Source organism: Dicentrarchus labrax, unplaced genomic scaffold (genome assembly GCF_905237075.1).
Source record: "Dicentrarchus labrax unplaced genomic scaffold, dlabrax2021, whole genome shotgun sequence".
Lineage (NCBI taxonomy): Eukaryota > Metazoa > Chordata > Actinopteri > Moronidae > Dicentrarchus > Dicentrarchus labrax.
Genome location: NW_026136708.1, coordinates 9,513,820 through 9,527,334, shown reverse-complemented (window position 1 = coordinate 9,527,334; position 13,515 = coordinate 9,513,820). Strand labels below are relative to the sequence as shown.

General features: G+C 39.7%; 1 protein-coding gene and 1 long non-coding RNA gene across 5 annotated transcripts in view; both read left to right on the top strand.

Annotated features, from left to right (window-relative positions):
* Positions 1–13,515, top strand: part of LOC127368117 (A-kinase anchor protein 7) — a 42,942-nt gene that overhangs the window by 10,764 nt on the left and 18,663 nt on the right. The window lies entirely within an intron of this gene.
* Positions 6–12,887, top strand: LOC127368127 (uncharacterized). Its single transcript, XR_007885585.1, has 2 exons — positions 6–11,137; positions 11,436–12,887. It is a non-coding gene; the product is annotated as an uncharacterized LOC127368127 (long non-coding RNA).

The window sequence follows — 13,515 nt, the reverse complement described above, 5'->3', positions numbered from 1 at the left end:
GCACAAGCACGCACAGAGCCTAATTGTGTTTGTGTATTATTGAGCCACCAGAGGGCGCCCTCTGCTCACATGCAGGACAATGACTTTCTCATACTAATTTGTTACCATAGCTGTGCTTGCAGCAGCATATTTAATAGTAATACATTGCAGTAACTGTTGTTTTGTTTTGTTTTTTAATCTATGTTTTTATTACTTTCTGTTGCTGATTTTATCATTCAGTAAGATATCTAAAAATGGTGTAGTTTTGAAAATAACTTTGGAAAGGTTGTTCATGTGGCAAATATCAATATAACTTTTTCCTACCAGTTAACTGGTGGTGTGACTGGGAGGCCAGTTTTATTGAGTATGTTTTTGTAAAGTAACACCATCAGTCTAAATGTGCTTAACGAAGGCTAAAAGGAGACAAACTGGCCCAATAAAACACCATGGGGATACTGAAGAGCTCATTTCCATTTTAGACGTGCATGCCCAGTTTATCACCCTGCCAGTTCTTTTAAACGCTTGCAGTGTTGTTGAATAGTAGCTCTAGCTGTTAATGAATGAATGCAATGCTGATGGCCTAAATAGGTTAGAAACAGTTGTGTGAGTGGAACATGTATATATCTTCTGATGTGCTTTTCCTGAGGTATATAATAGTTGTGAAGCATAGAGAACATTGTCCCCTTTTTGTTATAATTTAATGTAAACCTAGTAGATTTATTCTGACTGTTTTCTGACTGTGTTGTCAGAAGTAAAAACACACATTCTGGTTGTTGTGTTTAGTGTCACTCTCTGTGTTTTAAAATATGATGCACATCAGACCAAATGTTGAAAAATATAATGACCAGGTTTGTGTCATCTGTGCTGCCAAACGCTTGTTATTGGTTAGTTGATGTTGCTTTGTAGCCTTACATGAACTCCAGATGGCACTGTTGATCACTGTGGGACTTGGGATGAAGCCAGACAGGCAGTATCGATGTGCTCCTAGTGTCAGTCGATTATCGAATGCTGGAGGCTTACCCGGAGCGAACAGAGAGCATTTTACCTCTAAAATAAAACAGGCTTTTAGAGGATTATTTTATGAATATATCAGTTTTATATGTCCACAGGTAAAACAATTGGTCAGAATCATATTTTGAGCAGCCAATCTTTGTTACACAGCATCTCATCCAGCTTTGTCACAGCAGATGTGAGACGCAACAAGTGTGGAGCTTTGTGACTGTTGTAAGCCAAGATTGATTAGCAGTGGTAATGGCAAATGCTCTATGTACAGTTTCCTAATGGCAAGTGTCTGGAAGAGATGTCAAATCGTTGTTTGTAATATAATTTAATAATTTAGACTGTTTTGTCATGATTCAAGGCATGCAGGGGAAAATAGATAGGTACATTTTTTTAAGGTAAGAAGGATGCATGAAGCGTACGAGAATAAAATAAAACCTAATGAATCTTTGCTCTAAGGAAAATAGCCTGCTGCTTCTAAAATAACTTGCCAGTAGTATAACATGGTGCAGTAAGATTGGAGGGAAAATGGTGGCTTTTTCAAGGTCGGGAGCTTTTTTTTTTGGTGAAAATGTGAGAAAACAGGAACCATATTATCTTTTTAGAACTGTGCAATGACATGAAATCAGTGATTGCATCTGCTGCATTATAGTCCAATTTGAAGATTCCTGCTTTGAAGTAATAGTCTGTGGTTATATTTAAATCAGCCTTCTGATGACCACAACCCTATAAACCAACAGACAAACACAAACAAATATTGTTATGCCAGCTTTAGCAAAAAGAAAGCTTGATGTTGTGCCTTTTTATAGCTTAAAATTGGCTAAGTATTCTGTAATTGGAGTACTTTTATAATATTGAGACATGGGCTATGTGCCATTTTTAAATCTTATTGAGAAGAAAACTGGTTATTTATTGCATTTGTTGTTCAGGATCACCAATAACCACACATACATTCATTAATTATCACATTGTTATCATGAACAGGATTAGTGTATACCTCCAAGTGCATATGAGCACAGGCAAACATTCACATATACAGTTTATAATGGATTGACAGGTACTCCCCAAGTCCCACTGTCAAGTAGATGCACTAATGTGTGTGTGTGTGTGTGTGTGTGGCGCTGTCAGCATGAGTGGAACTAGGCTGTCACAATGTTTTGTGGATCACTGGGTTGTCTGTGCAAGACAAAGAGTGTGTGTGGGAGTGACAGACAGAGCAGGGGGATGTTTACCTCACACTTCTCATCCTCAAAAAGCTTGTGTTTTTGTCAAGTGTTTTTCACAACAATACATACATATTTAAAATGCATGAGAGGTAAAACTGAGCTCTGCATTCACTTCTCTGATATTATAGTGCACTGTTCACAGCACACAGCGTGGCGCTAAATACTGAGTTATAATGCTCTCTGTTTGTACAAATAAAGTTTGTGTCTGCTGCAAGCCTAAAAGTTACATAAGCTTTTTAAATAACAACTATTTAAATTTAAAAGAATCCACCATCCACCATTTGTAAGAAATAAAATACACCCTCCACTTGTTTTTGGTCTGGTGTTACCAGTAGCTTGTTTGCAACCTTAGATAAATATTGTTGTGTAGTTGACATTGTTAAGTCAGTTTTCTAACTTGGCTCTTCCCTTCTCTTTTAATGGCATAATCACAAAGTAAAAGAAACCTGCATGTGGTCCCATTCCACTCGCTCTCAGTCAGGTCACCTAATGATGATGTATTTAAAGCAAATGACTCAAGAGAATCTTGGAAAATGAAAGGAAATTAAATGTGAGATTATCCTGCAGTAGCCACAGCGTTTGCCTTTCTGCAAAAGTTGCATCGTACTTTTTGGAAGTTTGTGCTTTTTGAATTTAGTTCTTCATTAAGATTGTTCTTGGAGACAACATCTAGTGACCATCAAAGGAACTGCAGCTGGAGGCAGATGGTGGTGGTTGAACATTAGCTCTTCCGAGGCACTGGCCTGCACACACAGCATGTTACTAAATTAATGCAGGATAAATTGAGTATTAGAGCTCACTGACGCACATGCACAGAGGTGTTGGGGCACTGGGACACTTTATTGACATGACAGACATCTATATGGAGGGGTGAGGCAAGGTTAGACCTTCACATCCCAATATCCTAGATGTATTTTTAGATAATCAGGTAACTGACCTAATAATTACAACACTTATAACAACTTGAAGAGAAACTGGTAGTGCCAGTTTAGCCAGCTGTACTGCAGAAGAATATGTCAACAAACTAGCACGGACAACTTCCAAAGCATACAGTAGGTTTAAAGTTGTTAGATTGAAGACATTTTTCATGACCTGAAAACAGTGGCTGCAGGGAAGATAGGAGAACACATGAATCAGTCTGAATACCTGTGGTTTATGAATGGTAGAGCTGTACATTTCTGTAGTGTAAAGCCACAGTGAACAGTACTTAACACTTAGTTGGATGGCATTGCTCTCTATAGGTAAGCAATTACTCAGCATTCTTATTACTCAATGTAGACATTGATGCAGCAGGGAATAAAGAATTGACTCCTTAGTCAACAATTCAACAAATTCAACTGAGAGATAACTAATAATTCACTAATAACATGAATAATTGAAATTAGGGGGCAGCTATTGCATACTTTTGTCAACATCTAGATTACTTATAAATTATTGAATAAGAATAACGTCATACATTAGATATTGTATTCCTAATCAAATATGGACTGTATGTGGGGTTGGTAGACTTGGAAGAAATAGTTTCATGTATCCTCTAGATAGTACCACAGAGTTTAATACTGCTGCTTTATATGATATCACCCTGTGTAAATTACACCAGAGAAAGTGATATCTCCTGGTTGAATTGATTCTTGCTGGGTCTAACCTGCTCTACATTCCTGTTGCTCACACGGTTCCTCTGAGGTTCAGTGTGCTTTTTCTGTTGGTGTACAGTGGTCAGTGACTGTGTGTGTGTGTGTGTGTGTGTGTGTGTGTGTGTGTGTGTGTGTGTGTGTGTGTGTGTGTGTGTGTGTGTGTGTGTGTGTTAATCCCATAATCCACAGTACAACATAATCCACAACTGAGCCTGTAATACAAAACCCAATAGTGTGTTTGTGTGGGGATGGGGGAGGAAGCCAGAATATAAGGACAGTCAGAGGAAAGGGTGAAGAAAAGAGCGGCTGGTGTATCTGTTTACAGTGCAGCCAAACAAACTGATTTGGTTTTACATGAACAGAGTGAGGCTGTTATCATAAAATTACAAACAGTAACCCTGGATTACATTTAATGCACAAAGGTCATTGTAATCCTGTCCTGGCCACTAACAATAAATACTAATTACAGACTGTAAATACATTAAATTGCTATTTGTGATCACATTTCAAAAACAAAATAAAACTTGCCAACTTGGGGGAATTCAAATCAAGACATATCGCCACCTTTTAAATTAATATAGCAAACTTGTTAGCAAACAGTTGTTTATTTATACATCCAGCTGTCATGTAGCAACATTATCGTCTTTTGTCTCAGAGTTGTGTTTTGGACACCTGATGAATGTTAGTCCAATATTAACTCTCTTTTAGCGCTATTTTTGCTCTCTATTAACCCCAGAGGGAAATATCTCTCTTTAGCTGCTAAACTCTCCACTGTGTTCATGTTTTAAATGTGTCTTCTGAAAACTACGCTTTGAGAGTTAATAGGGTTTAAACTCACTATAAAACTCTGTAAAGCCAAGGGCAGCTGCAGATTTAGGTGGTAATTCTCTGTAGATGAATCACTACAAGCAACCACTTTGACATTAATATAAAAATATCATTATAGCCGCTTTAATGTCTGTAACCTAATGGAATAACACTGGTACTACATTAGGCTTGCAACCTTTGTCACATGTTGTTCTCCTTCCTGCTTTCATGTTTTTTTTCCTCTCCCCTCTGTTCTATATACTAGAGAAGAAGAAGAAAAAATGGCATAAAATATTGTGTTGCCCTGTCCACTTCTGTTTAAACCGATGGATGAATGTTTATAACTCGGGACAAAGTTTATTAGAACAAAAACACACACTAAATCTCTTCTCATTCTTTTTCCACACTGCTCTGATGGATTGTGATGTTAATGTAAGCAGAAGAACGGAGGTATTTAAATAAATGAGTGTTTAAGAGATAGATAATCGGTCCTTGCTGTTTTCTGCTCCGTGACAAGTCACCATACTTGTCATGTCACTTCAGAAGGTCCTTGTTGGGGGAAAAAAAGTAAGTAATGTTTAAACTCCTTTCAGTTAGCCTGAAACGATGCAAAAAATGGGTAGTTGAAAGGCCAAAGGAAAAAAAAAGGTTGAGAGAGAAATTCCAAAATGTCATGGCTTTACTTGTTTGTGTTCTTACATACACACATAAATGGTCAGTGTGACATTTCCAGTCGGCCTGTAAAGTTGAGGTAATACTCAGTAGACTGGTAGGTATAGCTCCTGTCACGGCCTATTGGTATTTACGGTACAACACACTCACCCACAGCTTTACATACAGTACGGAAACACATCTACACAGGCATAAATATATGCATACAGAAGCACACCGACTCAAACAGCTTGCACACGTGGACAGATGAAGGTGGTTTGTTGATCTGTGACCCTTTGGTATTTCATTGAGATAAGGTCACTCACTTCTGTACACACTGTGCTGCTTTGCTTTTTCCTATAAAACGAGTCTTTGGCAGCACTCATTTTCCAGTCGCCAGCCGCGAGTGCCAGATGACGCAATTTGCTCATTTCCATGTAAGTGGACTAATTTCTTCATGGTGAAATATTGAATCCGTTAACTGATGCATTAAGACTGATATTGAGGAATAGTATTTGGGGATTATTGGGGCCTTAAATGTAAAATGTAATATAAAAACTTATAGACACTATCATGTCCAGTTGGAGATGGTTGAATTCATTCAGATAAAATACACTAAACACAGTCAATGGGCTAAAGAAAATAACAGAATTGATGTCAAAATGCAGTCAATGAACTCGATGGATAGTTATTTATTTTTTGGTCACTCAACTAATATCTAAAATCCTTATGATAAAAATAATATTGATACTGAAAAGACTTGAATATTAAAAGTAACATGGCTGGGGAAAATTGGATAAATAAACTATTATTTCTTGTGACTCAGCAGGTCATTTGCATTTTCTTCCCCTTTTTTCTCTTCACTTTGAATTCCCAATAGCGTTTCTTTAAGCTTGTTATACGAGGGCCACCAAGTATGTCTTTTGGGACCATGGGGACAAAAATGAATACAAACCAAAAGTGGTCAGCCTGAAATATAAATATATATTCTTATTTCTTTAAGGCGTTCCTCATGGAATGATCATCACTACTAGCTCTGTTTCTAATAATTAATTGTACTGAATAGACTCTCAAACTCCCTCATCGCTCTTCCTTATCCTCCCACTCACCCTCTTTCTCTTTTCTGTAATTCATTAGAGTGAGCAGGCATCCACATTCCTAATTCATTAGAGAGCATCTGAATATGGCCTTTGTTGTAGTATTGCATATATCCATCTCATACCACAGCAGCATTGCATTTTCACATGATTGAACCTTTTAGAAATTTCATCACTTCAACAATTTAACACAGCTGAGGGCAAGAAATATTAATGGTAATCCAACAGTCTATCCTTAGATGTATGTTGTCCTGCTTATGCCACATTCATGTCATATCGTTAAGACCGTATTTACTTGTCAGACTACAAGATATCGACCAGATAATGGCCCGACAGGTTTGGCAGTTGTTTGGTTTATCCTGTGTCGTGTCACGGTAAAAGACAACCACTACAGCATCTGAAACTGCCTTCATGACGTCCCAAAATAAAGGCCAACATGCCTTTGACAACTTCTAGAAGATGTTGTTGTTGAAGTAAGAGAAAGGGATGTTCTACCAGGCACATGTATCAGTACTGGCTGGGACTTTTGTGGTGCTACCAGGTGAACGGAGAAGTCGGTCCCTAGACTCTCCTTCCCAATCTACTCTATTTGGACCCTGAAAGATGGCAAGTTAGGATTGGTCTGGGTCAAACTTGTAGTCTTCTGTGTCTCTTTTCAAATATTGGTAAAGCAAGAATAATAAACCTTATGCGTAGTATGCCAGTATGTTATCGCATGTTGGTGTCTGAATCTTCACTAACAGCAAACAGTAAATACCTTGCATCTTAGTGCTTGCAGTAGTGAATGTTAAGAGGATAGGAGAAGGGCTGGAGTGAGATTAAGCAGATGAGAGAAGAAAGAAAGAGGCAGACAAGGGAAGAAGGAGAAACGAAAGCAGCATTGACTGCGCAGCTAGGAGGATGGAGGGACTTTGGAGATTGAAGAGGATAGAGCAAGGAATAAGTGAGATTAAACAACAATGATAAATGAGTATGGCAAGAGAAAGGAGAGACAGAGGAGAGGAGAATGGGATAGCAGAAGCAGTAGAATTAAACAGATAGCAAGGATGAGAACAGCAGATAGGATGGCCAGACAGACGGCGAGAGAAAAAATTGAGAGTCTGAGTGAAGGTGACATTAGTTTGATATTAAAGGCAGGGGCAAGGAGGCCGACATGGGTCAAGCAAAGACAGTGTCAGACGGTGTGATGGAAAGAAAGGGAGAGGAATAATAGTAAAGTACAGCGACAGACGGAGAAAGATTGGATAAGGGTTTAGAAAGGGAGAAATGTCCCTCAGGTTTTCTGTTTTTGGAAAATGTTTAACTCCCTTTGTTTCTCTGCCTGACTGTCTCTAAACATTTTATTTTAGTGTTGATAATTTTGAAGATTTACTTGGATGAGAAGAACTTTTGTTTTGCTGCAGCATGTGAAAACTGTAACTTTGGAAATCAACCAGTTTTTTTAGGAAGCTTGATCTAGAAAAATGTCTTTTTCGGATCTGTAAATTTCCTGTTAAACTTAATAACCCTTAAATGACCATAGTTTAGTCTTTTCTGATTCAAATCTGATTGCCATTAAAAACGTTTCAATTAGGAAATAAAATTAAGAAGTCTATGTCCAGAATGCAAACAACCTCAAGCTGTTGCAGAAATACAAACCCACAGCAGTGAACATAACAGAAAACCCCCACAGCCGTGAACTGTAGGATTGATTCAGAGAAGCTTTAATAACCTGAACAGTCTGGATGAGCAAATAAAAATACCACAGAGCAGTTGCATTCAACCCAACAATTAACTGAATGGTCAGCTTGTCCACTGGAGTGTGAGTAAATGCTGACGGAGCACGAGGGAAAAATGCAGCTTCACATTAGATTTACTAAATCAGTTGAACGCAATAAACCAGTGAACAGCATGACAAGGCCTGTAGTTTTCATTGTGTGTGAGAGAGACAGAGAGAGGCAATTAGAGAAGCAATCAGGCTTTAAAATTATATTTTTTTCCACCCAAAGGTACAGCTATAATTAAAATATGAATGGTGTTCTAGCTGGCCAGGTAATTTAATGGTAGGGCCAATTCATAATTCAATTGGGGAAAAAAATCCCATGTTCCTGAGCACCGCAAAATACCAACAGTGGAACCAACGCATTTTTAACTCCTGAGAGCTGAACGTTTGAACCGTACTGTCAATGGTTTGAACCAAGAAATAAAGATACAGCAGGGGAGCAATGAGCAAGAACAGTAAGAACACTGAGGGGTTTCCTATAGCTTTACCACACATGTATATTTGGAATAGTAAAATACTTTACCAGGTGTTTATACCAGCACTAAATACATATCATATGTAGCAAAACTGCTGGACACGTGGCACTGTGTGGCTGTGCCTGTTTAATTGTTGTAGTATAAATGCTAAAATGGTAGGCATGTCACACACAGGCTTAACATTATTATCAGGCACTTGTTTTTGTGCTTGTTCATGGTGTGTGCATTGGATGTTTTTCTTTTGTGCATTTGCGTTTGCCTGACTACAGTCAATTATTAGTATTATGATAAACAGTAGGCCATATCACGCAGCAGACTGAAGTCCCTGTTATCTGCAGCATGCAGTTGTCTTATTCTCTTTATGTACATAACCTGTCTTGTGACTGAGTACTGAGGCACGGAGTCGACCTTCAGCTAAACAAAGTCAACACTGTTGCAGTGTTTCTTTAGTCATCTCTCTCTCTCTCTCTCTCTCTCTCTCTCTCTCTCTCTCTCTCTCTCTCTCTCTCTCTCTCTCTCTCTCTCTCTCTCTCTCTCTCTCTCTGCCTCTCTGCTTTGAAAATGTGCTGAATGTGGCTCTTACACAGGTACTCACAAACCTGCACGTTACTGCATATAACATACATTTCCATTGTGTTGATTTGCCCTCAAGCTGTCTTGTAGTTACAGGAAAGAAATATGTACAGATAGAGAGAATTAATACATCCATAAATGACATGTTCTTTATGTGCTTTAATAATCAACATGTCATTTCTACCTGGTTGTGATTAATGGTTTTAGATACTAATAATAACCTGATGGTACCAACCATTAAAAAGCACAGATCAATTGGATTATGTCTGTGTGTATGCGGGGTATGATGTGTTCATGTACACATATGGGAACAGTACAGCTGACACTCAATAGCAATTTGGCCTTGTCAATGACAACACTTAAGCCCTACAAATAGCAGTCATCACAGCTGTGTGTGTGTGTGTGTGTGTGTGTGTGTGTGTGTGTGTGTGTGTGTGTGTGTGTGTGTGTGTGTGTGTGTGTGTGTGCGTGTGCGTGTGTGTGTGTGTAAAGTGGCAGCTGTGATTTGAATGCTGCTGTTGGAGACAGGGCTCCACTGTGTACTCACACAGCTGAGGTCAGTGCATAATGCAATACAATGTATGTGGTGTGCTTGTGTGTGTGTGTGTGTGTGTGTGTGTGTGTGTGTGTGTGTGTGTGTGTGTGTGTGTGTGTGTGTGTGTGTGTGTGTGTGTGTGTGTGTGTGTGTGTGTGTGTGTCAACATCTTCCATCTCTTCACACTCACATCCCCTTACCCCTTGTTTGTAATCCTCCATTAACTCTGAGGAGTAGAGATGTGTTTTTAACTAGGCCTCACCTTCAGGGTGGTGCACATGCAGCAACAAAAAAAGCCTCCCTGGAAATGGTGGAGATTGAGTTTTGCACTCAAGGGCTCATCAGCAGAGCTGCTGAAGGGTGCTGTCGAGAGGGCTTGAACCGTATCCTTATGGTTGAAAAGCATTTTTTTCGATCACTTTTCTACCTTCAGCCTCATCATTTTACGTCGAGTTACACATTGCAACAGAACAAGCATCTTATGAATAACTTTTCTTTACATTTTAAATTTTAGAATATCAGATTTTGTTGCTGATAGTTGCAGAGAGCAGGTTGGCATGCAGAGCTGGAAAGTAGCCTTAGAGTAGTAGAGTTATATGGGTGCATTTTCTTCAGCAGCCCACAGTTTTGAATTAAGTGTGAATTTCCACAGAGGAAGTGTCATAGGGATCAGGGATTTCCTGATTGTGTTTTCTGCACACCTAGCCTGCAGTATCGCAACATTTTAATTAGCAAAGCAAATGAAATAGCTTTGCATTGGCACTGGGTAGTAACACGTTTTTTGTCTTCATTGTTACACGTGGTTGATTTGAGTTTATGAGTTGTATCGTGGTCGAGGCAGACGGCCATCCACCTAGAGCCGGGGTCTGCCCTAGGTTTCTGCCTCTTAAAAGGAAGTTTTTACCTTGCTACCGTCGCCAAGTGCTTGCTCATGGTGGGAACTGTTGGGTCTCTGTAAATTATTTTATAAGGAGTACAGTCTAGACCTGCTCTATTTGAAAAGTGTCCTGAGATAACTTTTGTTATGAATTGCTGCTTTACAAAAAAATAAAATTGAATTGACACTGTGGAAGAACAAATTTACTCCATTTCACATCAAACTAAACTCGTCTTGCTACATTTGCTAATCAGTGCAAACTCCATTTCTTTCATGCTCAGGAACTTCAAAGAGCCTGGTGGTATGTTTGACTCTTAGCCCTTTTTTTTTTTTGCTTTGCTCTGTCAGAATAGAGCTTTCAATCAGTGCTAACAACTCACACTGCCAGACTACACCGAGCTCCGACTGTGAGCGCTCGTTTCAGGCCACTACATCAAAGTGCAGTGCAGACACTGAGACTCACTATGCAAATATCCAGCGATGCTGCCAACGTCATGCAGTGGGATTAAGCATTGATTGAGGTATGGTGATATATTCAATTAATGATGAGAATGAGAAAAACTAACCAGGAATAGTCAGTTATGAGCATACAGAGAGTATGGCTGCACTAAAACACTGAAATATTCTGTATCTGCCAGGCATCAGCCCTGATCCTGCTGTCAGTCTTAGGAATCACTTATTTTATACAAATAATAGAATAAAAATAATCAAGACTGCAGCTGACGATTGTTGTCATTAACAATTAATTAGTCTACAATATGTTGTAATAATTGATTAATTGATTATTAAGTGTTGCCAAATAATTGTCTTTATTTTCAGGCTTTGACAGCAAGCTAAGAAGATGAAAGGTTTTGGAGGAGTAACACTAAAAAGAAACCAAAGCTCATTCGAGGCAGGTGGAATTAAAGAAATAACAGCGTGACAGCCTGACACCATCGGGTCGAGCTCAGCTAGGTTCAGGAGGTGAATAACACATTGTGTTATCTATTATTCATTACATTTGCAGCATTTTATGAATGACTGCAGAATACAAGATGATATGAAATCACCTGAATATAAATGTGAAACTGCTCACAATCTACGCGTCTCCATATTCCCTCGACCCTCACCTAGGGATACCCATCTTTACTTTGTGCTACAAAAAAGTAGTTTAAACTGGTTATGAAACAGTCTCAGTTTTATACTGCTGCCTCTATATGACCTACATAAACAAACAAGTCCATTAGTGAGAAGACTGTTTCTGTGTAGTTGTTGTTAATGCCAGTCACCGGGTCAGATTCCCCTCAAAATCACAGTGGATATTACTTTAGTACAAATGGCTTATAATGTAACATAATGTATCTGAGCTAAAACCTGCTGTTGGCTTATTATTATGAAGACATAATATTAATGTTGATAACTTTCTCAACTATTAATTTTACACATTTTACAAGTTACCTCATTGGTTTGCATCTTGCAAACAATAATAGAAAAATCAAGACAAAATAAAGTTCCATGTAGTTGCTTTAACCTCGAAATTGATTTATTTTAAAAAAAATTAATTTTGATAGATTTTTATTATTATTACTCCTTTTAGAATACTTGGCTGACACAAAATACCATTACAGTTCTCATAAATAAAACAGATACATGCAGTAGCAGGCAGCAGCTGTGCCAGCTATTCAACAACCATTATTCAAGCTTTGGTGACGAGGGGAGGTGGAGTCTGGAGCCCCCCTCCCCCTCCACACCACACACACACACACACACACACACACACACACACACACACACACACACACAGAGAGAGGGTAGTGTCTGCTGTCTCCTCATATATACTGCTCCCTTTTCCTCTTCCACACACTTGCCACACTCGTAAGCATGCTCACTCTTTCTCTTTCTTGAATATACACTTAAGCTTGCTCACACAACACACCCCTCCTCCTCTGTCCCCTTTCAGCCACACATACGCAGACATTAACACACACACACACACACACACACACACACACACACACACACACACACACACACACACACACACACACCTTCTATCTTTTACATATCCCTCCTCCACTTTCCCCTCCGCACACACCTAAAAAAATTACTCTTTTTGTCTCATACACACACACTCCAGCTCTCCCATTCTCTTCTTTCTTTCACCCTCCGTCTCTCTCTCTCTCTCTCTCTCTCTCTCTCGCTCGCTCGCTCTCTCTCTCTCTCTCTCTCTCTCTCTCTCTCTCTCTCTCTCTCTCTCTCTCTCTCTCTCTCTCTCTCTCTCTCTGACACACACACACACACCCCTCCTCCTTGTGTCAGTGCAAAGTAGAGCGCGAGCAAGGAGCCAGTCGTTCATTTTTTCATCGTCTGCTGACTTGCTCGGTCTTCCTCGGGCTGCACGGAGGGAAAGGGAGGGTTTTTTTGTTGGCTCCATCGTCACCGGGTGCATTTGTCCTTCGAGGGGGGGGAGGGAGGGAGAGTGACACAGAAGGGGAGAGAGGGAGATAAAGAGTGGGAGAGACAGGGGGAGAAGCAGGACTCTTGCTCCATATCTTTGTCTTAGAAGAAGGGGAAGAGGAAAAAAGAGGGGGAACATCAGGGAGAGGGGAACAGGAGGAGAGGGAAGGAGGCGCCATGGGTCAACTGTGCTGCTTCCCGTTCTCCCAAGCGGAGGAGAAAATCAGTAAGTGTCTCCTGCTCCTGTCTTTATGCGTGGGTGTGTGTTGTTGGAGAAACCAATTGGATTAATATACTCAGTGGTGCTGTCCGTTTGTAGGGACTGTATGCATGTAGGAATATACTATATAGGTGTGTGTGTGTGTGTGTGTGTGTGTGTGTGTGTGTCGCTTTGTGTCATCTGCCTGCATCCATGATCATCTGTGACCTACAGATGAGCAAAGGAGTATTAGGGTGAGAGAGG